General features: G+C 43.4%; 1 long non-coding RNA gene across 1 annotated transcript; it reads right to left on the bottom strand.

The window, feature by feature from the left end:
- Positions 1 to 15,296: 15,296 nt before the first annotated feature.
- On the bottom strand, positions 15,297 to 22,107 carry LOC115659604. The gene is made up of 3 exons (XR_004002607.1): positions 22,015 to 22,107; positions 17,552 to 17,555; positions 15,297 to 15,309 (listed from the first exon to the last, which is right to left on the bottom strand). It is a non-coding gene; the product is annotated as an uncharacterized LOC115659604 (long non-coding RNA).
- Between the last annotated feature and the right edge of the window lie 3,475 nt (positions 22,108 to 25,582).

The following is a 25,582-nucleotide window of genomic DNA, read 5'->3' as shown; positions in this document are numbered from 1 at the left end:
GATATGCCCTTGGACTCGAGGAGAGAGTCATGCAGAGTGCATGCTGGACCTAGGGGTGCCAGGGTGCTACCGCATCACCTGGCTTGAAGTGGTTTCCATCATATACAGGGTTTACAGTTTGGTTCAATGGCTCTCACTGTACAAATTGTTCCAGCACCCGTGGAGTCATGATGTCATCACTGCTGTCTGATGTGCCCTCCCCCTCTTGTACAAATCTGACAATCTGAGAGCTGCTTCGCTCTTGCACACCCGGCAAAAATGGTTCAACTGGCCACATTCTTTGCAATACTATTCTAACATGGGGTTACCCACTGTCTCCCATAGTAAATGCATTTCTTTATAGGTATGTAGCCCTGGCCACCTGCTCTCCTTTGCTGTTGTCTCACTCCATGCATGTCTGGGAGTGTCATGTCACTAGGGTTTTCGTCCGTCCTCTTGAGGCTTCTGCTGCACACCCTCTGTCTAAGCATCTGTCTAAGGTGCGATCACCTTCCTGGAGTAGCCACTCCCACAGGTGGTGATCCCACGTGTCGCTGACTATCCTGCCCCCTATCAGGGAGTCTATCAAGTCCCCAAAATTGCATGTAGCAACCACTTTGCATAGGGGAATAACATTGTAACATAGAGGTCCACCCCCTCCGTTCTGGGGTGGTTTCTAATGAAAAACCTGTGTTGCTCCACAGTTTTAATGTGCTTTAGGAAGCACCAGGTCCTCAGGGCTCCTAGGACTGCTGTGAGCCAGTGGTGAGCTTCAGGGTGGTGCAGACCCCTCTGCCTTGTTTCCCAAAAATCAGAGTTTTATTTTCCTGCTCTTGCTGTCCGCCTGCATGTCCAGGTGTGTGTTCAGCTGGAACTCCTCCTTCCATGAGTCCCATCACTGGCCTAGGTTTCCATCTTGCAAAATCCATGGCTCCGCGGAGGCTTTGGGCCAAATTGGGTGTGTCATGCTGCCAAGTGCTGCACTGCAGAGAAATCACAGCTCAGATGCTGGCCCCATGTTTCATTAGCAAAGAATGAAGCACGGGTTAAGTTGAGCAAGTGGAACTTTATTAAACCCTGTGCACCGCTCTGTCCATGTGGCTGCATTGCTTCCAGCCCAGCTCCCCACAGTCATAGGCGCCAACTCCGTGGGTGCTCCGGGGCTGGAGCACCCGTGGGGAAAAATTAGTGGCAGCCAAGCTCCCCTCACTCCCTGCCCTACCTCCGCCTTCTCCTCTCCCCTGCTCCAAGCGCACTGAATTCCGCTCCTCCACCTACCTCCCAGCACTTCCCCACCGGCCACCACCAAACAGTCATTTGGCAGCATGCTGGGAGGGAGGGAGAGGAGCGGGAACTTGGCATGCTCAGGGGAGGAGGTGGGGCTGGGGCTGGGGCGGGAATTTGGGGAAGGAGTTGGAATAGGGGCAGGGAGGGGGCAGAGTTGGGGCGGGGACTTTGCAGAAGGGGTAGAGTGCAGGCAGAGCCGGGGGCAGACGGGGATCGAGCACCCAGGGGGAAGCAGGGAAGTGGGCGCTCATGCCCACAGGCCCTGTTTTCCTGTTGTTCCTCACCCCCTGCCACTCAAGGTCCCTCCAGGGAACATGAGCCCTCTGGCTCTGGTTCCACGGATCATGATACGTCCACTACTATTGGTACTCGCAATAGCTAGATCAAAGCTAGGTCTACACATGCTGCACTCATACTTCTGACTGCAGTGTGGACAAACTCATCAAGTGACTAGCTCCAGGGTTAAAAGGTAGTTTACTCTCTCTGCTCAGTTTGCTCATTGGTGTCTGCTGAGATTGCTAATTAGTTACAATTCTCTTTGTGTGTGCTTTGAACACCTATCAAGAAGTACCTGGTTTGACTCATGTAAGTCACTGATTAGTTATCAAATTATTTATTAATTGTATTGCAATAGCACCTTGAGGTTGTTCCAGGCACTGTACAAATACATAGTAAGAGTCAGTCCACACTCTAAAGAATTTGCAATCTAAATAGATAAGAAGTAGGCGAGACAATGATTTGCCCAAGGTCACACTAGAGGGCACTGGCAGAGCTGGATCCAGGTCTCCTGGATCCTAGTCTAGTGCTTTATCCACTAGAACACATTTGGCCACTAATCAGTCCAATTTGAAAATGGTGGCTTAGGATGCGTGTGCCATTGCCAGTTCCCTTCACCCATCCACAGTGACATTCAGCAATCATTCTGACTGGTGGAGGAGTCGGCTTATGTGTCCTTTCATATTAAGAAGGAAAAATAGCTCTGACTGCTGTCACCACTGTCCTTTTCATAATTGTGCCATTGTATGAAGCCAATGTTTTGTGCAGAGCAAAGCTGCTGCACAGGCTCTTTATAAGCAAACGACCAATGATTCTCTACTCTGTGCAGTCAGTTTGTTCTCTGCTTGTTTCAAAGCCTGTATTGCAGAACGCTGATGTAGCTGGCTGACAATCCTGCTCAATTTATCATTTTATCTCAGGAAGGGAGGTGGCTATAGAAAAAGGGGTAATGTAAGCGAGTTCTCTAAAGGCACTGAAGAACCCATCCCCTCCTCTTTTATTACTATATGTCGAATGGCTACCACTGTCATAATTGAGACAGTGATGCCCTTGCCAGCGTTACAGGTCATCAAAGACGCTAGCACTGTGATTACCCTACTATATTCCAGTGCTTTTTAAACCGTGAGTCATGACCCAGAACTGGGTCACAGAATGTAAGGCACTGGGTCACGACAGCTGTGGTCAGCACCACCGATGGGCAGTTAAAAGTCCAATACGCGGTGCTGCCCAGCTAAGACAGGCTAGTCCCTACCAGTTCCAACACTGCGCTGCGCCCCAGAAGCAGCCAGCACAGGTCTAACACCTAGGTGGGGGGGGCCAGGGAGCTCCGCATGCTGCACCCCGCCCCAAGCACCGGCTCCACATTCCCATTGGCCGGTTCCTGGCCAATGAGAGCAGGGGGATGGGAGGTCCCTGCAGGCAAGAGCCACGCAGAGCTGCTTGCACACCTCTGCCAGGCTGCCTCTAGAGTGCAGCGTGGTCCGTGGTGTCAGGGCAGGCGGGAAGCCTGCCTCTGCACCTCAGTTGCACCATTGATCAGGAGCCACCAGAGGTAAATTCGTGCCCCAATGCCCTGCCTCCTAAACACTTCAGCAATCAGTTTACATCCTCAAGCCTGACCACAAGTTTTGAAGAACCTGAACTCCCCACCCCCTGCCTCCTATGCTCCAGGAATGGAATCCCAGAGTGGAGGCTTTTTTTCTGGGCTAGTAAGCAACCTCATGCCAAGAGCAGCATCTGTCAGCCCAGAACTCCAGTCCCTGCTCCAACCACTCGCACAGAACCCAGGCATTGGCCAAGTTGCAAATATTCCCCATAAAGGCTAATTTTTTGTCAGACTCTCGTTCCTTGGCTGTAAGGAGTAAAACAAAGCGTTCAGGACTCAAAAGTGTATTTTATTTAGGAGAAACCCTTAGATTTCTCTATAGTGGCCAGATATAAGCATTGAGGTGCTGGATGATAGCATAATCTATAAAACTCTGATCAGGGCCGGCGCTTCCATTTAGGCGGCTTAGGCAATCGCCTAGGGCACCAGGATTATTGGTGGGTGGCATTTTGCTGGAGGGGGTGGCAGGTGGCTCTGGTGGAGCTGCGGCAGTTGTGCCTGCGGAGAGTCCGCTGGTCCGCGGCTCCGGTGGAGCTGCCGCAGTCGTGCCTGCAGATGGTTGGCTGCTCCCATGGCTCCGGTGGACCTCCCGCAGGCACGACTGCCGCAGCTCCACCAGAGCCACAGACCAGTGGACCCTCCGCAGGCACGACTACAGCAGCTCCACCGGAGCCGTGGGACCAGGAAGCGGGGTGGTGAAATTGCCGTGCGCCTAGGGCGCTAAAACCCCTAGTGCTGGTCCGGATTCCGATGCTAAAAGGTATTTCTTCACTAAGGAATGAGGAGATGCTAAACAGTGTGAGATTAATTGCTCCAGATCTCCATTCCTTCTGCTTACCTTGTGGCTCATTAGGTCTCAGAAAGCTTTTAAGTCCATCTCATCTAGACAAACATGGGTAACAAATTGATTGTATCACTTTGAGTTCTGTATCTCAATCCAGGCTCGCTCGTTAGTCCAAACAGCTGAAAAGATAATACGTTGGTTTGGGAGTGCAGGATATTTGTCAAGGTAGGATTCTTTCATGGTGAATTATCTAGTCAGTTGCATGCACAATACACATTTACTGCCATGGGAATTGCACGCACATCCAAGTGATCCAACAGACACACACATGAACAGTCGTTCCCTGGTGACTGATCTGTGCAAAACTCAGCAGATTCACTGCACAGGGACAGGTCTTTTGTCCGTGTCTCCCATAAGGATTTATATCACAGGAGCTTTGGGTTCCCTTGAAAGCAGAAACTCAAGATGAAGCAATAAAAATTGGTCAGTATTGCTTTGAAACTGTAATTTTGGCATGATTTTGATGCACAGCCCATAAATTGGCCCGGATTCACTTGATATTTAGCCCAGTTCATGAACAGAGCTGGTTATGTATTGCAAAACAACATTTGGGAACAGTCATTCAAATTCAGAACTGTTTGATTCAACCCTGTACATGTCTTTTTGTCAGCATTCATGTGAACAGGTTTTTGTTTGAATGAGCATTTGGGGAGTGGCTGTACTTTACATTCAAATAATGGAATTCATATATATTCAGTGGTCTACTATTTAAAACGTTCCATTCATCCAAGAAGAGATGGTATCTAAGTGCCAATCAAGTACTGCAAATAATTAATCAGAAGCAAAAATTAGATCAGGTCAAAAAAATTTGAACATTTAAATTTGTACCAAATTTAGAGATCTGAAATTTACAGATCTGAAAAAAGCCAGGGAAATTTCAATTACATTTTCAAAAATTTTCCTCTTTTCTGACCAACAAACTTTTTATGAAGTGTTACATTTTGAAAACAGTGATCTTCTTTTATTTAAATTCACTGATTCCCCCGGGTTTGAGCATCTGTATTCAAAGTTTAAAAATGACCTATAGTTTGAAATGTCTTCAAATAAAATCATGAAGAGCAATTAAATTAATAAGTCTTTTGAGGAATGATTTGAAAACCAGAATAAGGGGCTAAAGCCCTAATCCAACAGAGACTTACCGCACGTTTTGTTTGACACAGGAATAGTCCTACTGGAAATACTCTCATGCATAAAGTTAGGGACGTGCTTAAGTCTCTATAAAATCAGAACCTCAGTTTACAATGAACGCTCCTTGCAGCACCTGAAGGATCAGGATTTTTTTCCCAAACAAATTTGGTAATTTTGATATAAGCCCTATCAAAAAAGAGAAGAGATGTGCCATTATCTTCACTTAAAGTAAGGTAGTATATTTCAGCATCCTGCCATCAGCATGTAATTTCTAGTCTACTAATGGTTGTCAAAGACTCTGTCATTTTTCAGAAGAGAACTAGTACCTCATACCCTGGCCAAATTTCACTTTGGACTGTAAAGCAGGTTCTTCCAAAGTTATCTTTCCCCTGTAGATTAAATTGAAATCAACACACTTTGTTTTTGACCAGGAAGCTGTTGTATATTGTAGCTACTGTACTAAACAGAGGCAGCCACTAGTGGCTCCTTGTCCATGGTGGGAGAAGTGATGCCTGTGTATTGTTTGCAAAACAGTTTGGCTTCTTAGGATGAAAAATGCCATATGATTGCACTACCAGCCATTATCTAGTTTTCTAAAAAGATTCACTCCAGAGATAAGATCTTTTATGCCAACTGTTAGCTCAGAGTAAACTTTTATGACCAGGATATAAATTTCTTAATATAGGAGTTTTATAATGGAAAACTTGACTGACTAGCAGGTCAGTAGGAGCACTAGTTTAATACAATTTACAGCCTACTCCACTTAGATTTACTGGAATAAGTATACTGCATCGCCACAGTCTAAAAACTGGGGACAGTTCCTGTGGTGGCCATCCTCCCTTTCTGTTGCTGTATGAAAGCAATATCCAATAGAGTTCTAAGACAGAACCACTGCATGTATTTAATCTGAATCAGATAATCAATTCAAATATCCCCACAGCTAATTTGTCGACAGACACATTTTAAAATCATTTGAAAAATACATCAGGCCACATCCTCAGCTAGTGTAAATCTTCATAGCGCCATTGAAGTAATAGAGCCCATGCTGATTACACCAGCTGAGAATATTTATTGCCCTTCTGGGGAGTTTCTTTTTTTCTTTAAAGCAAGAATACAGATCCATTTCCTCATTGCAATAAAACTCTCCAGGACAAGCACATCGACTCAGAATTGTACTTCTTGTGTTATGGCACCATAGTGTGTGTCCAATGCCTTGTCGTCCCTCATTCCTCAGGCCCCAAATTACCACTGATTGTGATCAATCAGTTAAACAACAGCTAAGTCACTCGCAGAGCACCTGAACAAAACCCATTTGCTGCAATATATTTTTTTCCAGTCCAAGAGAACCACTTGCAATCTTGCAAGTCTTTACTAGCAGGATCAATAAAGACCCACTGCATGACTCATGTGTATAACTAAATAAAAAATGCTGGTTGCCTTAAGGAGTTTGCAAATGGTAAAAATACTGTGAGTTGGGTTTGAAGCCAAGGAGGTTTTCTGGACTGACCTCTTTACCTCTGAAAGAGTTTCTCCAAAATCATAATGTTAGACCAGCAAATAAAATGGGGAACTTAGATTGTCGGCTCTTTGGGGCAAGGACTATCTCTTTGTTCATGGAGTCCTGGGCCATGAACTAGGGCTCCTAGGCACTATGACTGTACAAATAAAAAGTAATATTCATAGCAAAGGTCCTGCTAGTCACCAATGGCATAAAAGTGTTTGTGCAAATAAATCGTGAACTAATTCACTAATTGGCTAAACGTGAGAGTATGAAGGTAACAGGCTACTTGTGGGGCTTGGCCCTGAGAGTGCTCAAAGCTGTGCTGAGCTCAGCTCAGCCCACAAAGAGGTGCAGTGAATTCTAAGACGATATGTTCTTATGTGATGGCTTTTTTCACTTCCCACGTAGAGACACTGATGCCATCCCAGGGTACAGAGCAATATCTCTCAGGCACCATCCCTTTATGCAGCACCCTAAAGCAGAGCGCCTTGGAGCACTGCAAGCCGGCAATCCAAATGAAAAGATTAAATAAATAAGTCTGAGGGCTAGGTTTAAACCCTCCCATGGATTTGCAAAGTGAGATGGGGGCACGTGGTATGGAAGTTCCCTGTGACTGCATTGTCCTGACACCATTAACCATTTAGCTGCTGGTCCCCCACACCAACCTCTGTGCCAGTTGCTTAAAAACAATAATACTCTGCTCTTAACCAGGCTCAGTTGACCTTAATTAGCTTCCAGCTAATCTAGCCTCCCTACAATGCTTCCAAACCAGAGCTAGGAATTAATTCTTGTAACTCCAGGCTGTTGGTGGGCTCCATGAGCTATTGAGATGACCCATACACCTAGTCACATGGGGCACAGAGACTGACATCATTAGGAGAGTGGGAAGGACACACTGAAGGTTAGAACAGAGATAATCCTGGAATGGAGCTGTGTAAGCAGAAGACATTTAAACTTGATGTGGGCACAGGAGAACCTTTAATGTTCCACTGCAGTAGACTGCGAGAACATACCTGGTATATAGAGCACCTATAGGCACGGGCTTGGCCTGATGTAGCTATCATGTAAATTAGTGTCAAAGCAGTTAATCAGAGTGGAATGCAAGGGGAGAGATTCAAGACAATTCTCCAAATCCTGTGGTTAAATAGGCTAGTGATGACACACCTTAAAGCTGGGAAGCTCTACTTCAGATAAGCATCCAAACGGTCTTAAATCTGCAAAACTGGGCTGGAATGGGCTTTTTATGGTGAGGTATTGGATGACTGCTACTTCTGGTTTTATGGGGTATCCCATGTGAACAGCCTCTCTGATGTAATTATGGCACTTCAGGATTCTGGTCAGAACCAGAAGTGCAGAGGCCATGGGAAAACTAAGAATACTCTTGAAATAAGCTTCTTCGAACCTTCAGAATTTTGGATTGGAGTGCTGAAACAGAAAGAGTTTCAATGGAGGCGGCATACTACTATTCTGAATTAGTTTGGCTAGCCCCATTCATTGATCTAAAAGGCCGAAGGACTCTTTAGGCCTACCTAGGTGGACCTCATTGTCTAGTGGCACCAGCATGAGAATCAGAAGAGCTGGGTTCTTTTCTGGGCTCTTCTAATGACATGCTGTGTGCCATTGAACAAGTCATTTCCCCTTTGTCTTGTCTATTTAGATTGTAAGCTTTTGGGGGCAGAGACAAACTCTTACTATGTGTCTTTACAGGGCCTATAATAACCGGGCCTTGGCCTTGATTAGGGCATGTACGCTGAAATTTCCTGGAGCACAAGCTGATGTAATCATAGAATATCAGGATTGGAAGGGACCTCAGAAGGTCATCTAGTCCAACCCCCTGCTCAAAGTAGGACTGATCCCCAACTAAATCATCTCAGCCAGGGCTTTGTCAAGCCTGATGGAATCCTCTACGTGTATATTTTTACATTCCCTTTCACAGTCACAGGTAATCCAGGACTTTTCAATTAGGACAGATGTGCTCTGCATTTTAACACATCAATCTTTTATTGCTCTTGCATCAGTCATTCACTAGTGGCTTGTGCAAATAGCTTCTCTCAAACAAAATCTTCTTTTTTGCCAGAAATAGAAACCATCACCTGCCAATAGACATTTGAATTTTTCATTGTTGCCAGATGACATTATTTTGTCATGGCTTTTTGTGCATTTCTTGGATAATGTGGCAAGGACATCCCAGTGCTCCCCAGACTGCTGTTGGAAAGCAAAGGAGGAAATCTCACAAGAAACATAGGCTTAGCAAAAACTGGCTAGGACTAGAGAACAGACCTCGCAAATCTTATCTCCAAAGTCTGTGCAGAGCTACAGAAAAGATATTTTGCACAATAGGTAGCTCAGGCATTCTGTATAAATTTCTGGTTCAAATCCAGATAAGGACAGTAGTAGCCAAAAGCCATTCTCAGATGACTGCTGTTTGGTAGTCTGTGATGGGTGGTTCAACATCTTCAGGGGCCACTCATGATCCTGATGCACCTCCATCCCAATTTCCCTCATAAAAGGATCTGTCGTCAGCCTTGGGATTGGGATAGGAGAGCTAAAGGGGAAGAGAGGAACAAGAGGAGTGGAGAGAGGATGGATGTACCCTTTGGCCCTGATTCACCGATAGCTCTGCTGACTCACTAATAAAGATATTGCGCACGATACTGTCTCACACGTATAAAGATAACCACGAGGGAAGGAAAGCTACCAGGAGCAAGCTCTCCCCACTTCTCCCCACCCTCCCAGAAAGTTCAGGGTATTTTGGGGGATAGGCCTGGGAGTCAAACCCTCCCCTGTATTTGAGTGACTAGGCCAGAGGCACCAAGCAGAACACTGGAGGCTTAATTCCTTGGCTGCGAGTCATGCACAAAGTCTCCTTAAGAAGGCTTTCCATAGATTCATGGCTATTTGGGTCAAGAAGACACTTTCCCCTAGGTCAGATTGGCTTGGGCTGCCTTCCTCTGCAGCATGTGGATGTGGGTCATTTCCCAGGATTATCTGGGTGTATCTCACATAATCATTTCCCTGCCATTGCAAGGGCCTCTGGTGCACCTCAGTCCCTCTTATTCTCTGCCTGAGGCACATCATAGTTTAGTCTTCTGGGGGCTGTAATACTTGGGTCTAATTTTGGTTGTTGAGTTTAGTGGGCAGGTGCTGGGTGGGGTTGGTGGCCTGTGATATATAGGAAGCCAGACTATATGATTTGATGGCCCTTCTGGCTTAAACTCCATGAGTTTATTAAGTTCTTTTGCTTCCTTTGCCGTTGGGCATGCCAGCCCTCTTCTGTACATAAGGGAAGTAAGGCTCCAGAACTGTCACCCTAACACTTCTTATCAACATTAAACTAAAAAATAAAATGTTAACATAGTTCAGTGTGACATCACAATATTCTTTTTTATGTGTATATATATAGAGAGAGAGAAGGAGAGAGGGAGCATGATTTAATATATTGATTATTACTAGAAGGTGGGAATGGGCGACTGGGTATGGATGATTACCTGTTCTGTTCATTCCCTCTGAGATTGGCCACTGTCAGAAGACAGGATACTGGGCTAGATGGATCTTTGGTCTGACACAGTATGGCCCATTCTTATAATCACTTTCCATGTTCTCTTTGAAAGAAATTGACTCCTTAGAGTGTCAGTAAAAAGCCAATCTGTCCATCTTGGCTTCTGTTGAGGAGAATATTGAGATTTTGCGTAGTGGTAGAGTTCTGAACTGATGGTGTGTCAGATTTATTTATAAAATGTGTTATTTAGTATAACCTCTGCATGTGCAAAGAGCATTTTTCAGAGATGCATTATGTAAATAGAGAGAATAAGTATTAGAGTCTCACACTTTTGAGACGATATGCAAATCTGTCGATCTTAGTCAGAAAGCTAATGTGATTGACAGATAAACCAGCAGAGCCTCCAATCTCTAAAGGAACTGATGACAACTCTTTGTGAGTGGTCTCTGTGAGAGGAAGCCTGCCTCAGTATAGACCTCCTGGAATTAAGATCAAACAGCCTGCAAATAATAATTGAAGGGTGTGAAGAGCAATCCTAGAAAAGGGTTATTTAGGGCAATAGATAAGTTAGAATTCAGATAACACTAATAGAAAATGTACAAATATCACAAAAACTCCTCCAGAAAGTGAGGTGGGTCACACTGTGGAGAGGAGAAAGGGAAAGGCTAAATGACCTAACAGGTCTTTCCCATGAGGGAATGTTGTAGTTACAAAACAGAAGCACGGGCATGGTTGCATCTCAGTTTAGGTGGTGACTGGATACTCAGTTTTCCTAACCCTGAGTTAAACTGTATTTTAGAATTCATTCTGCCCCCTGCTGATTCTCTGCTGATAATTCTGCTTCCTCCTTGCCACCCAAGCTCACATCCTTGAGACAGTGTCTGATTCCTCATGTTATCTGTGCCTCTGTTGCTTTCCCTACTGCCTCTTCAAACCCTCTCCCTTCTTCTCTGTTGTCGTTGTCAAAACTCTCATCCACGCCTTACCTCCTCCTCTTCTCTGGCCCCCTTGCTTCCCATCTCACTGACTCAGTACCCTCCATTCAATAAGATCCTTTCATTTGGGCATATCTAAAATCATTGCCTTCATTCCTAATCATGTCACCCAAATCGTAAATCCCTCCACTGACTTCCACTCTCCTTTCATAGGAAGTTCAAACCTTTATCTTCACTTTCAAGGTTCCTGTTATGGGGTTCAGGGTACAATCCAGAGCATTGAGGTGTTGTCACCCTTCTCCTGTAACCCTGAGTGCCTCGTCATGCTTCTGCTACTTATTAAGTCCCAGCCTGGGATGCTCATTTGGCATGAAGCATGCAACTCACACCTTGAATGTCTGTGTGCTATGCAGACAGCCCTGCTTCAGCAACTCTGACCTCAGCAGCCTGTCCACAGTCCCACTTTGGCTTCCACCAGCCTGGGTTACAACCAGTAGCGTGACCCCAACACATGCCCAGCCCTGCATTTTCTCAAAACTCTGCTCTGCAATGTCCAGCCCCTTCCTGGACAGTTCAGAGAAATAATAGCGTTTGTTTGTTCTAGCGTGACCAGATCACAGGGATGAAATATCTGGACGTGGGGACCACGCCGCGGGATCGCACACAGCGCCCCGACCGCGCACGCTGCCCTCCCTGCGGAGCCTCCCGTTCCCCGGCCCGCCCTGGGTACATATAGCATGTCCCGCCACCAGCGGGGAGCCCCATGCCTCTCCCACTCGGCTGTGCTCCAGTGGCTCCTTCCCGGCCGGATGGCTGCCACCTCACCGAGAGAGAGCCGCTGGAGCGCAGCTGAGCGGGAGAGGCGCGGGGCTCCCTGGCAGCGCCGGGGAAATTTATCAGTTCAGGTGACCCCGACCAGCTCCTCGCCCCTGTCCGCCGGTGGCCCCGTCTGGGACAAGTCTCACCCCCGCAGCCTCTCTCTGACGCATGTCTCTGGTGGCCCACACCCCCTGGCCGCGCTGCCCACCCAGGCCCTGCCCGCTCTGCGCTGCCCCCAGACCCATCGCGCTGGCCTGCGGGCTGCAGGGCTGGAGCAGCCTCCGCGCTGCGCTGCCATGGCCCATGTGGCCAGGCTACTGCACGGAGGTGTCTCCTCCCCAGGCCCAGCTTGGGATCCAATGGGGCAGTGAGGGGGCACGGCTGGGGGTGGGAGGAGGGAGGGATCCAGTAGGGGAAGGAGGGGGTGGAGTCAGGGCAGGAGGGGCAAGAGCCCCTCCGGGCTCCGCCTGTGCGCCGGAGCAGAGGGCAACATCGGTCCGGATGCGGGACAAACAAGCAAATATCAGGACAGTCCCGATAAAATCGGGACGTCTGGTCACCCTAGTTTGTTCCTTTAAAAAGACAAAAGGACAACACAGCTTATTAACTTAACTGGGGTAAATACAGCCTTCCATTTAAACACAGCACTGAGTTGATTTATAGTAAAAAAAAAAAACAACAATTTTTTTTTACAACAGGACATAGGTTAAGTGATGCCAAGTAAAACAAATTAAGTTAGAAAGGGTCACAAGCAAATAAACGTGAAAACATGCATCTAAAAGTCTAAAAACAATCTAGCAAGGTGCAGGCTTTGTTCAAGATGGCTTTTCTCACCCACAGGCCCCCAGCAAGATGGTACCTGACCCTCCTCCCTCAGTCTGAATCTGCTTCAGAAGCTCCAAAAGGGCTCATTCCTTTGTCTTCTTTAGGGAAGGACATCTCATGGGGTTTTCTGCCCCTTTCTTTTATAGTTCAGTGAACCTTTGAAGTGGATCCTTCTGAACATTATCCCTCAAAGTAAAGTCTATTCCAGTGGGAGGAAGGTGGCATGGAGCCTGGTGGTGAAGGAAGCTCCATGCTTTCTTTTCCCTTTGCTGGTGTGTGCTAAAATGCAAATTGTTCTGTTGCCTGCAATCTCCACCCCCTGCTGTCTTAATAGTGCTGTTTACTGTGTTTATGTAAATTAAGATGAATCTACATTCCCCTGTTTAGTACTGTTTAGCAACTCCCCCTGGCATGCCTGGTTTAAATACACTTTGTTCATAATTTCCACATATATTCATAACTCTTAATACATGCCACATACATATTTTATGCAAGCATATTAATGATCAGCAAATTATGTATTTTCAAAAGATGCCTCACAAGGCATATTTTGTTCAAAGATTATTGTTCCACAGTTCCTGCCTACATAATAAAATAATAACACCTTTCAACAGTCACTTTCTGAGGCTTTGCTGCAGTGGGTACATATCACTATCTCTATTTTATAATTAAGGATATTTTATCAGGATTGAATTGCACACCGAGGCATAAGGCCTACAGGGGGTGCTGGAGACAAAGAGTCCTGCAGAATCTTGCCCTCACATAAGAGGGCACAGTGGTGGTGAGTGGGTGCCATAACAGACACAAGCAAGGGAAGTGACATACACAAAATCATGCACTGAACCAGTGGCAGAGCCAGGAATAAAACTGTGGTCACCTGATTTATAGCTAGTGCTCTATCCACTATATCGCACTGCTCATCCCTGTTCACGGTCCAGCAAATCCTGGGCATCGATTTGCTGCAAAAATAGGGTCAGTGAGATTGGAATTCTGACTAAGAAAAGATACACACAACGCCCTCCATTCCCCTTCAATTAATCCTGCTAGGAAGGCAAATTATAGGTACAGGGAGCAATGCAAATAGGCCGCTTCCACAAGAGGTATTGCACATGCATAAATACATTTACTATGAGGGCCTGGCTAATCCCTACACTCCACCACAAAGTGTCCTTCCATGTCTACCACTTAGACTTCAGAGGTGGAAACAGAGTAGTAAAACTAGCCACAATCCCATTGTTTGGTTAAGGAGTTGAGTGCACCAGCCAGAATTCAGCCTATGGTTTGTAAAGGGCTCTGAGAATCATTTGCATATAAACTATGATATAAATATATCCTTAGTATGTATTCTCCTTGTCTGTTCTGAAGCTATTATCACTACAGACTGATCAAACACATAATTTAGTTTATTAAAGCACTTGGCCATATGCTTAAAATTAAGCATGTGCTTAAATCCTTCCCCATATAGCAAAACATTCAATTATTTGCCTTAGTCTCATTGAAGTCAGAGTGAAAGCACGTTAAAGTTAAGCATATGCATAAGTGCTTTGCTAAATGGTGGCCTCATTTCACTTATTTTCGTGCTTCATTTCTAATTCTGAAAATCAACAAACAGGTTGAAAGATGCAGCAGCATCTCAGCTTCTACCCATGTCAAATGTGTTAAGATTTGATGACACCTAAAGCATTAACTCTGCCTCTGTGGTGCCTCTTTCCTTTTCTGATTAATTCAAAGTCTGATACATCTTGCCATAGGATTAATATCTTAACAGAGAGGTAATGGGTAATATGACATTTAATCTCTTTGATTAAATTCCATAGTAAAAATGTCCTATAAATAAAAGAAACAATTGAGGCAACTATAAATTATCTTCATTGTTGCAAAGTGATGGGTTTAGTGCTTACAGAGAGTGAAAACTCAGAGCCCATTAAGCACTAGAAGGGTTTTTTCTTCCCCAGACCTAAAAGACGTTGTGGCTTAAGGCAGGTTTTCCCACGATGCTTTTGCTTAATTAGTGGAAATCTTAAGAGGAAGTTGTAAATTTTGTGTGTTGTTACCTATTTAATTTTCTGCTAGAGATGACCAGAGTGGCAACATTCAAAGCTCAGGCTGAACTTCCTGTTTTTATTAGATATGATTTCTGAAGTGCCCACAACGCTCTCAGCACTACATACAACATGAAGAAGGGCTGGTTTTGTGGTAAAAACACTGGCTTAGAACTCTCCTGAGACTGGGATGCAATTCCTGGCTCTGCGACAGATTTCTGATATGACCTTGGGCAAGTCACTTATGGATAGATTTTTCAAGAGCTCAGCACCCACAATCAGTGTCTCAGCTACAGTGTAGGTACCAGAATAGCTGGTCTTAGATCCAGTCCAGTGTGCAGAGCTTTTCTAAGTATTTGGCCATAAAAATCACAAAAGGAATTGCTGGTGCTGAACAATTCCAAAGATTTTAACCCAAATGTGGATGCTGAACTCTTGAAAATCTGGCCTGTAGGGCCCAAATTCACCACTGCCCTGCACCTTGTGGAGTCACTTATACAGTGGCTGCTAGACACCTCACTTCTGGAGTTCCACGAGGATCATTTCTCTCTCTAGTCCTTTTCAACATCTATATACAACCACTAGGTGAACTGGTCAGACAACTCAAGTGCCATCAATATGTTGATGATACATAGCTCTATCTGTCCTTCATCACATACAGCCAGACCACTACCACCAAGGTGGCCCACTGCTTGGATGAAATCAGCTCTAGGATGAAGAACAGCTGGCTGAGGCCGAACCTAAGCAAGAGAGGGTGGGTGGACAAAGGAAAGTCCTTTAAACAGATTGCTGCTATGATGCAGTCTCCATTGGTTGACAGTGCACACCCACGATCAGTCAATTCAGCCCATAGTCTAAGTGGGGGTAAATGGCAGTTGTGATATAGACACCAGTCTGCTAGGAGAGAAACTGAGACCACGAAACTCATTCCACACAAACCTTCTAAACATCATTTATATACTAATGACTCTCAGGCACTACTGATCTAGAGTTGAATTCAAACCTGTGACCTAGATATGTATCCCATTATTAATTTCCTGAACCATCTAATTACTCTTCCCCCTAAATCATGACAGACTTTTCTTATTGGAGAGTCGTGAAAGGAGGTTCATGAACAGACTTTGGTAAATCAGTCATATCTCGGATTGTTTATTGAAACTTCTAGCCTGTTTTCTTGCAATCTGAGTTAGGCCTCTTCTATTTTTACTGCCTCGTTTCACAATGAATTTCAACATAATTATCTTTTTTAGGAAAAAAATTAAAGAGCGAGTGATGGGGCATATACATGAGATCCTCGGAATCAAAAGAATTGTCAGTTTTATCTAACTAAAAAGTTGAGACAACTGTGAGGACACAAGCCTGGCCTGGACCAGCATCTGAAATACCAGCTAGTGTAAATATTAATAGCACCACCCCATATTAACTAAGAACTCAGCCCTATTGGGACTAAAATGAGAGAGTAAAATCATAGCTTGGTTTTTTTCCCACTCCTGTTCTCAGTGTATCTCCATATTATAATTGGTTCACTTGAGACCGAGCCAATGAAAACCCGATTTATTGTGGTAAGCTCTCACACACTAAGCCACTAGGGCTTGTGATTTTCATATAAGCCCTTTGAATCCTATGCTCCCCCAGCCCTCTTTGGTGACTGATGTTTGCAGGCTGGATTCTGAGGGAATGAATGAGGACTGAGAGATGTGAATTGCTGTTGGAAATCCCTATTACCTAGTTTTAAATTATTTATGTATACTCAAGATGGGTGGGGGAAATGGAAGTGTGATTCGCAGTTTGAAGAGAGACCTGTGCTTTAAAAAAATATATTTATTCCACCAGAACTTGAGGATTGGGACAACTAGTTCTATTAATTATTGTCTATATCAATCATACAACAAGCTATTTGTTTGTTTTATTCCTTTCTCAATAGATTCACCTCTACCACTGACCACTTAAGCTCACAGACATGGATGTAGAGCCCAGACCATGTATTTCTGTTTTTCCTGTTATGGAAACCTCTGTTATATAGCACTGGGACATATGACCTGCCTCCCTCCCCCCTCAGCTAGTACAATCTGAAAAGTTGTAATTGCTACACTGAAAGATGTTCATAGCTTCCAAGGCCAGAAGAGATCATTGTGATCATCTAGTGTCTGGTGTCCTGTATAACACTGGCCATAGAACTTCCCCATAATAATTCTTAGAGGATCTCTCTTAGAAAAATGTCCAATCTTGATTTAAAAATTACTAGTAGTGGAAAATCCACCATGACCCTTAATAAATTGTTCCAGTGATTAATTACCCTCACATCTTATTTCCAGTCTGAATTTGCCTAGCTTCAGCTTCAAGCCATTGGCTCGTGTTATACCTTTGTCTGCTAGACTGAATAGCCCTCTATTATCAAACATTTGTTCCATATGAAGTATCTGTAATCAACTCACCCCTTAATCTTCTCTTTGTTAAGCTAAATAAGTTGAACTCTTTAAGTCTGTCATTAGAAGACATGTTTTCTACTCTTTTAATCAGTCTCATGGCTCTTCTCTGAACCCTCTCCAATTTATCAACATCCTTCTTGAATTGTTGATGCTAGAACTGGACACAGTGTTACAGCAGCAGTCCTACCATTGCCAAACACAGAAGTAAAATAACCTCTAGATGCCTATTCACAATTCCCCTTTATCCATCCAAGGATCACATTCCCCCTTTTGGCCACAGGAACGCACTGGGAGCTCATGTTCAGTTGATTATCCACCACGATCCACAAATCTTTTTCAGAGTTACTGCTCTCCAGGATAGTCCCACATGGAATGGCCTACATTCCTTTTTCCTAGATACATGTGGCGATATTAAAACTGATATTTTTTGCTTGAGCTCCACTTACTCAGTGATCCAAATCACTCTGTATCAGGGACCTATCCTCCTCATTATTTACCACTCCCTCAATTTTTATGTCATCTGCAAACGTTATCAAGGATGATTTTCTGTTTTCTTCCAGATTGTTGATAAAAATGTTAGATAGTGTAAGTCCAAGACCCGATCAATTCCTGTGAGATCCCACTAGCCACAGACCTGCTCGATGATGATTCCCCATTTACAATTAAATTTTGAGACCTACCTGTTAGCCAGCTTTTGCTTCATTTAATGTGTGCCATGTAGATTTTGTATTGTTATAGTTTTTTAATTAAAATGTCAAGCAGTACTAAGGCAAATGCCTTATAGAATTCTAAGAATATTGCATCAACACAATTGCCTTAATCAGCCAAACTTGTAATCTCATAAAAAAAGAGATCAAGTTAGTTTCACAGGATCTATTTCACATAAACCCCTGTTGATTAACATTAATTATATTATCATCCTTTAATGCTTTATTAGTCAAATACTATATCAGCTGCTCCATTATCTTGCACAGGATCGATGTCAGAATGACAGGCCTATAATTACCCAAGTCAACCCATTTACTCTTTTTAAAAATTGGCACAACCTTATCTTTCTTCCAATCTTCTGGAACTTCCCCAGTGTTCCAGGACTCATTGAAAATCATCAGTAACATTATTCCAGTGAACTCCTCAGCAAGCTCTTTTAAAACTCTTGAATGCAAGTTATATGGACTTGCTGATTTTAAAAGTTGTGACTTTAGTAGCTGCAGTTTAACAGCAAAGATACCAGTGTAATGGAAAGAAATATTCATTGAACATTTCTGCCTTTTTGGCATTATTCTACCATTTCCATCTAATAATGGACCAATATCATGTTTAGAATTCTTCTTGTTCCTAATATACTTATAAAACTATCGCTTATTTTTCTTAACTCTGTTGGCCATAGAGTGCTTCTTTTGTCCTGTTGCTTCCCTTATCAATTTTCTACCATTCCTAGCTTCTGATTTATATTCATTACAATCAATTTGCCATTTCTTCCACTTGTTTTATATTTTTATTATTATTTTATATTGCTGCTCTAAACCAGGTTAGGTTTTTCACCAATACAGACTTCTTCCTCAGTTGTGGGATTGTAGCTTTTTGGCCATCTAGTAAACTGTTCTTAAACCATTTCCAGTTATCATTCACATTTTTCTGATTAAATTTTTCCTCCCAGCTGATTTGACTCATAATTGTTTAAAGCTTTTTGAAAGGGGCCCTTTTAAAGCACCAAGTACATACATTATTAGTCTAGACTTTATTCTAATTGCACATTATAAATGTGATCCACTCATGATCACTTGTACCTATGCAGCCATTAATTTTTAATTCTGTGATCAGTTCCTTTTTATTTGTCAAGATGAGGCCTAATATAGAATTTCCACACATTGAGTGAAACACATTTTGATTTAGGAAATTATCTACAACATATAGAAATTCTAAGGATGACCTAATACTGGCAATAAGAGACATCCAGAAAATGTCACTCAAATTGAAGTCCCCCGATCACACAGGTTTTTTCCGCTATGCATTAGTGCATAAGTAGCCAGTCATCGTGTTCATTAGTGTGTTTTGGGTCTGTAGCAGAGACCAACTAATACTCCATCTTGTGCTTTTTCTGTTAGAACATTGATCCATAAATATTCAAGATCAGATGTTCTGGACCTGTTTGCTTCTATTGGACTCTTAGCCTTTCAAGATTTTGAAGACTGCTGGGTAGTTGATAGAACTAGTTAGAAAAGGAAATTTTTCTCCCTATGGAAATTATGTTGAAAAAAAGAAAACCATTTTTGCTGAAATTTCAGGAGAAAATTTCAACTTCTTGTAGAAAATGCAAGAATGATTCAATTCTTGGCAACTAAAATTTTTTGACTGAAAACTGCCAATGTTTAAAAAAAAATTGGCCAAGCTTTCGGTTTTCCAACCAAAAATAATAAGTTTTCAAGGAAAGCAGGCACATTCCACTAAGACTTTTGTTCCATTTGAAACCTGATTCTTGTTCAAATAATGTTTTGATGGAAAATTTTCAGCTATTCTTAGTTATTTAGACTGATTGTGGCCCATCTGGGTTCTCATGGCTCAGAGTTAGGCGGGAACTGATAGGGCCTCATCCTCCCTGATTGAACTAACCTTGTTATCTCTAGCTTGCTTGCATATATATATGTGCCCCTGGAAATTTCCACTACATGCATCTGACGAAGTGGGTATTCACCCACGAAAGCTCATGCTCCAAAACGTCTTTTAGTCTATAAGGTGCCACAGGATTCTTTGCTGCATCTAGTACAGAGAACATGAAACCGTGTAAAAAATAAACTAGTGTCACAGGAGAACAGAAACAGAAGGAAAACAGCAACAAAAGTTGCCAGATCTCATCAACATGCCACTCTTCAATGCCCCAGAGAACTTCAGCTTCACACTGGACAAACTAGAAGCAGAATTTTGCAAGATTTCACATTGCAAACAAGCTCCACAAGGAAACTGGAGATATACAGGTATCTTCTTTAATTTATGCAGAACATATCTTTAAAACCTTTGACTTTACGTAACACAGTCACATAGATGACTATGAAAGGGTTCTGAGTATGTCTGGTGCATACTTTATACCTCAGAGAAATGTGATTTATGAAAGAGCATGTTTTCACCAGAGAATTCAACCACTTATGTAATCAGGAAATGGAAACAACACCATGTGACTTATCCAGCCATTCACAATGGAGCAGCACAGCTCAATTTTCCAATATCTCTGATCAACTGTTGAGTAAACTTTTTTTTAAAAGATGTCAAATCAAAATGGTAAACTAATTGGAGGAAATGCCAGTCCATTTGTGGATATGCCATAAACAGGAAAAAGGCAAAATTGATGGAATAAATAATTCATAGTGAATCATTTCCTCAGCTCTAGTTATTTGTTTGCATTTATTTCCTTTTTCAAAAAAAAAAAACAACTGGATCATTCATCTTCTCTTTTCCCCTCTGTTAAGAGCGACATTTCAAATGTTTTTTTATCACTTTGTGCATGACAAGTGCTGTTAGGCATCATCATCGCTCTGCCTCGTGAGAAGACAGTGGAACTGTGTAGTATACATTGAAGTAAATAAACCTCATTAGCATCATTAACTCCAGGAATTGCAGAGTCAATAACATTAGTAACACCACTTAGAAGCACCTACTGTCATTTTACCACCAGCAGGCACATAGGACCAAATTCAGCCCTGGTGTAAAGCCCTTACTGGCCTCAATGGAGATACACCAGCTGTGAATTTATTCCCTGATGCTGACAAACCTAAGATGAAACAGACTATAGAAGCCTTGACATATTCCCTTCTAGGGCTGTGAACCCAGTCCCAAAATTCCCGTGTTCATGCAAAAAAAACTGGAAAGTGAACCTAACTAAACAGTGAAAGAGAAGCTAACCAGACTCTTTTCATTGTCCAATCTGGGTGAAATGCACATATTAAAAAATAATATACAAGTTTCAAAGGAATTTAGATTTTAAAAAAATCGACTTTTATGCATTGTTGTTGTTTTGACACAGTGGTTGGGATCCTCAACTGGTGTAAATTGACATAGCTCCATTGACTTCGACAGCATTATGCCAATTTTGCACCAACTGCGGATCTGTCCCTGTCTCTTTAATTTTCCATAATACAGGTCACAAAATTGTCCACTGCTGCACCATGCTACTACAGCAAATATCTGACATGTGGCAATATAGAGATGATATACCAAAGTACAACATGAGTAGCTGCTTTTATTTAGATCTCTTTTGCATTTCAGTGGACCAGTCATCTACCAAAAAAAAAAAAAAAAAGATTACTGCCACAAGGGTATGGATGGTACGGAGAAACATAAACCACAACTCTGTATTTTGCAAATTCTGGTTGACCCTGCATGGGGATGTGGGGGAGAACTCAGGTGCAGAATCCTGTTGCTTGTATTACAGGAGCACAAGTTGCAAGCAGGAGCGGCTCTAGGCCCCAGCATGCCAAGCCGCAGGGGGCGCTGTGCTGGTGCCATGAGGGCGGTAGGCAGGCTGCCTTCCGCGGCTTGCCTGCAGAGGGTCTGCTGACCCCCCCGGCTTCGGCGGACCTCCCGCAGGCAAGCCGCTGAAGGCAGCCTGCCTGCTGTGTTTGGGGCGGCAAAATGCCTAGAGCTGCCTCTGGTTGCAAGGGAGTCAAATTGCTGCCATTGGTGCCAAGAAGCCTAGTGGATAAGGGGGCCTGGCCAGTTCCTAAGTCCTGCTAGTTTTCAGTGCAGGTAAGAGGGTTTTACATTACTTTGCATTTACAGTTGCAGGGGCACAAGGTAAAGGGACTTCCTAGAGGACATACAGTGACTGAGCAACTGTTCATTTAAGGGATCACATAAATCATCTGGAAAGAGAGGTAAACAGGGAGGTGGCAAAATTTGCAGATGATACAAAACTACTCAAGATAGTTAAGTCCCAGGCAGACTGCGAAGAGCTACAAAAAGATCATGCAAAACTGTGTGACTGGGCAACAAAATGGCAGATGAAATTCAGTGTTGATAAATGCAAAGTAATGCACATTGGAAAACATAATCCCAACTATACATATAAAATGGCAGTGTCTAAATTAGCTGTTACCACTCAAGAAAGAGATCTTGGAGTCATTGTGGATAGTTCTCTGAAAACATCCACTCAGTGTGCAGTCAAAAAAAGCAAACAGAATGTTGAGAATCATTAAGAAAGGGAAAGATAATAAGATATCATACTGCCTCTATGTAAATCCATGGTACACCCACATCTTGAATACTGCATGCAGATGTGGTCACCCCATCTCTAAAAAGATATATTGATTGGGAAAGGTTCAGAAAAGGGAAACAAAAATGATTAGGGGTATGGAATGGATGCCCTAGGAGGAGAGATTAATAAGACACTGACTTTTCAGCTTGGAAAAGAGACGACTAAGGGGGGATATGATAGAGGTCTATAATATCATGAGTGGTGTAGAGAAAGTAAATAAGGAAGTGTTATTTACTCCTTCTCATAACACAAGAACTAGTGGCCACCAAATGAAATTAATAGGCAGCAGGTTTAAAACAAACAAAAGGAGTATTTATTTCACAAAATGCATAATCAACCTGTTGAACTCCTTGCCAGAGGATGTTGTGAAGGCCAAGACGCTAACACAGTTCAAAAAAGAACTACATAATTTCATGGAGGATAGGTTCATCGACGGCTATTAGCCAGGATGGGCAGGAATGGTGTCCCTAGCCTCTGTTTGCCAGAAGCTGGGAATGGGCAACAGGATGGATCACTTGATGATTACCTCTTTTGGGACACCTGGCATTGACCACAGTAGATAGGACACTGGGCTAGCTAGACCTTTGGTCTGATCATGGCCATTTTTATGTTCTTATGTACTTGTACCCATGGTCCTCCTGGTTGCATCTCAGTTCCTGCTCTGACCATAGACCATACAATCTTCATGAAGCACATGGCATGCTGCATCTGACTTCCTTGGATTCTTCTCATTGCCAAAGGAATTTTAAATATAAAAGTTAGATGTGTTTGTTGTACCACGTGTAATCCAGCAGTGAAAGAGTTACGCTACTTCTGCAGTGTAACACATGGGCTAAGTCTGTTGTGGTGTGTTCATATTGGCAACTCAGGCTTGGGAGTCAAACTGGTACATGTTAGTTTCATACACTTGCAAAGTGCATCGCCCCAGTCTAATAGCTGATCTACCAAGGATAATCACCTGCTTACAGCTGGTGAAGTTTACTTCACCGGGTAGAGGTCTTTGCTTTGGTGCTGGGTTCAAACCTTGATAGTGACCCATTTAATGAGAATCATTAGATCTAGCATAGTTTTCTAAGAACATTGATCTGTACCTGTCACAGAGTGGGCTGGGTTCTTTAGGAGGAAACTGATCCAATCCACCTGTGACTCATTTACTGTTTTACAATGGAGTCTGTTAGAGGGTAGCTGGTCTCTATAAAGGGCCAGAGAGGAAGATGGGGCAGAGGTAGTTGTAGAGACCAGAAGGCTGCAGGCGAGAGTGAGGTACCAGGGAACAAGAGTCCATCCAGATAGGGCTGAGAGTGGCGTGCCAAAAGCTGGGAACTGACCTGGACTTCATAAACATTATTTGGGGACTTTGAGTTTTGTTTGCAACTTCGTTATTCGTAGATTCCAAGACCTGAAGGAACCATTGTGATAATCTAGTCAGACCTCCTATATAACACTGGCCATAGACTTCCCCAAAACAATTCCTAGAGCAGATCTTTCAGAAGAACATCCAATCTCGATTTAAAAATTACCACCACTAGCCTTTGTTATTTGTTCCCATGGTTAATTACCCTCACTGTCAAAAATTTACACCTTATTTCCAGTCTGAACTTGTTTAGTTTCAACTTCCAACCATTGGATCATGTTATACCTTTCTCTGCTAGCTGGAAGAGCCCTCTATTAAATATTTGTTCCACACATAGGCACTTATAGACTGTAATCAAGTCACCCCTTAACCTTCTCTTTGTTAGGCTAAATAGATTGCACTGTTCTGTATGTGTGATTGCATTGTTTGACATGGCCAACAAGGCATGTTTTCTAATCCTTTAATTCTTGGAGCTCTTCTCTGAACCCTCTCCCATTTATCAACAACTTTCTCAAACTGTGTGCACCAGAACTGGAGACAGGATTCCAGCAGAGGTTGAACCAGTACCAAATATAGAGGTAAAATAACCTCTTTACTCCTACTCAAGATTTCACTGTTTATGCATCCTGGGAACTCCTTTTTGTCACAGTGTCACATTGGGAGCTCACGTTCAGCTGATTATCCACCATGACCTATAAATCTTTTTCAGAGTCACTGTTTCGCAGGATAGCATCCCCCATCCTATAAGTATGGCTTACGTTCTTTGTTCCCACATGGATGCATTTACATTTAGCCTTATTAAAATGAATATTGCTTTCTTGTGCCCAGTTTACCGAGCGATCCATGATGCTGTAAATCAGTGACCTTTCCTCTCCTTTAGTGAACAGGGGCAGCTAACGGGGGACTTTTGTAAGGGACTTCTCCAGGTGAAGGAGGAGCGACTACATGACCCTTGGGGTGGGCTTGTTGACCGTTTGTTTGTTGTGTGCGCCTGCTAGGCTAGGTTGAGGGTTTAGTGATGACACTTTACCCTGCTATCTTTTGATCTGTAACCCCTTTAAAATCCCTTGGCAAGCGGGAGGGGCTAACTCAGAGAGAAGAGAGATTTAAAAAGCCAGCTCCTAAGTGACCAGAGGAGCTAGTGAGGGAGTTGGAGATGGGGTGCAAGAGACAGATACACCTAACAAACATACTTAGGCCAACAACCTACAACAAACAAACAAAAAACATCGCAAGGGTAAATATAATGCAGGCAGAAGTCCAGCAGCAGAGTGGGGGTTATCCAGTTTATTGCACAGAATGCAGCATGTGTGATTACCTGCCTTGTGGGCAGGAGGCACATGTGTGTATTTGATGCAGCAGCTCATGACCCTCAGAGACCAAGGATGGGCTCTGGAGACCAGAGTGGCTGAACTGGAGGAGGCAGAGAGGTACATCGAGGAAGGAGACAGAGAGATACATTGAGGAGACTTTCCAGGAAAAAGTAGAGCTGTCCCACCTCCAGCCTGACAGCCTCTGTGCTGTTGAGGAAGGATGAAATTCTCAGGGAAGGAGAGCACCAAACTGGAGTGAAAGGAAATAATCCCATAGTTAGGACTCTCCTTCCAGATGATGTCATAGTATCCCCTCGCATTGAGATACCCCTCCAGGGGAGCAAACTCCAGTTACTGGGAAGAGAGGAAATAATAATGTAGCGTTGGATTATGAATAATATAGATTATTGGATTTGTGATAACCAGGAGAACCGCATTGTGAATTGCTTGCCAAGTGCCAAGGTTGCAGAATTCTTGAGACATCTAGACAGACTTATGTG

Source organism: Gopherus evgoodei, chromosome 11, assembly GCF_007399415.2.
Source record: "Gopherus evgoodei ecotype Sinaloan lineage chromosome 11, rGopEvg1_v1.p, whole genome shotgun sequence".
NCBI classification, from domain to species: Eukaryota; Metazoa; Chordata; order Testudines; family Testudinidae; genus Gopherus; species Gopherus evgoodei.
This window is presented reverse-complemented; position numbering and strand designations above follow the sequence as displayed.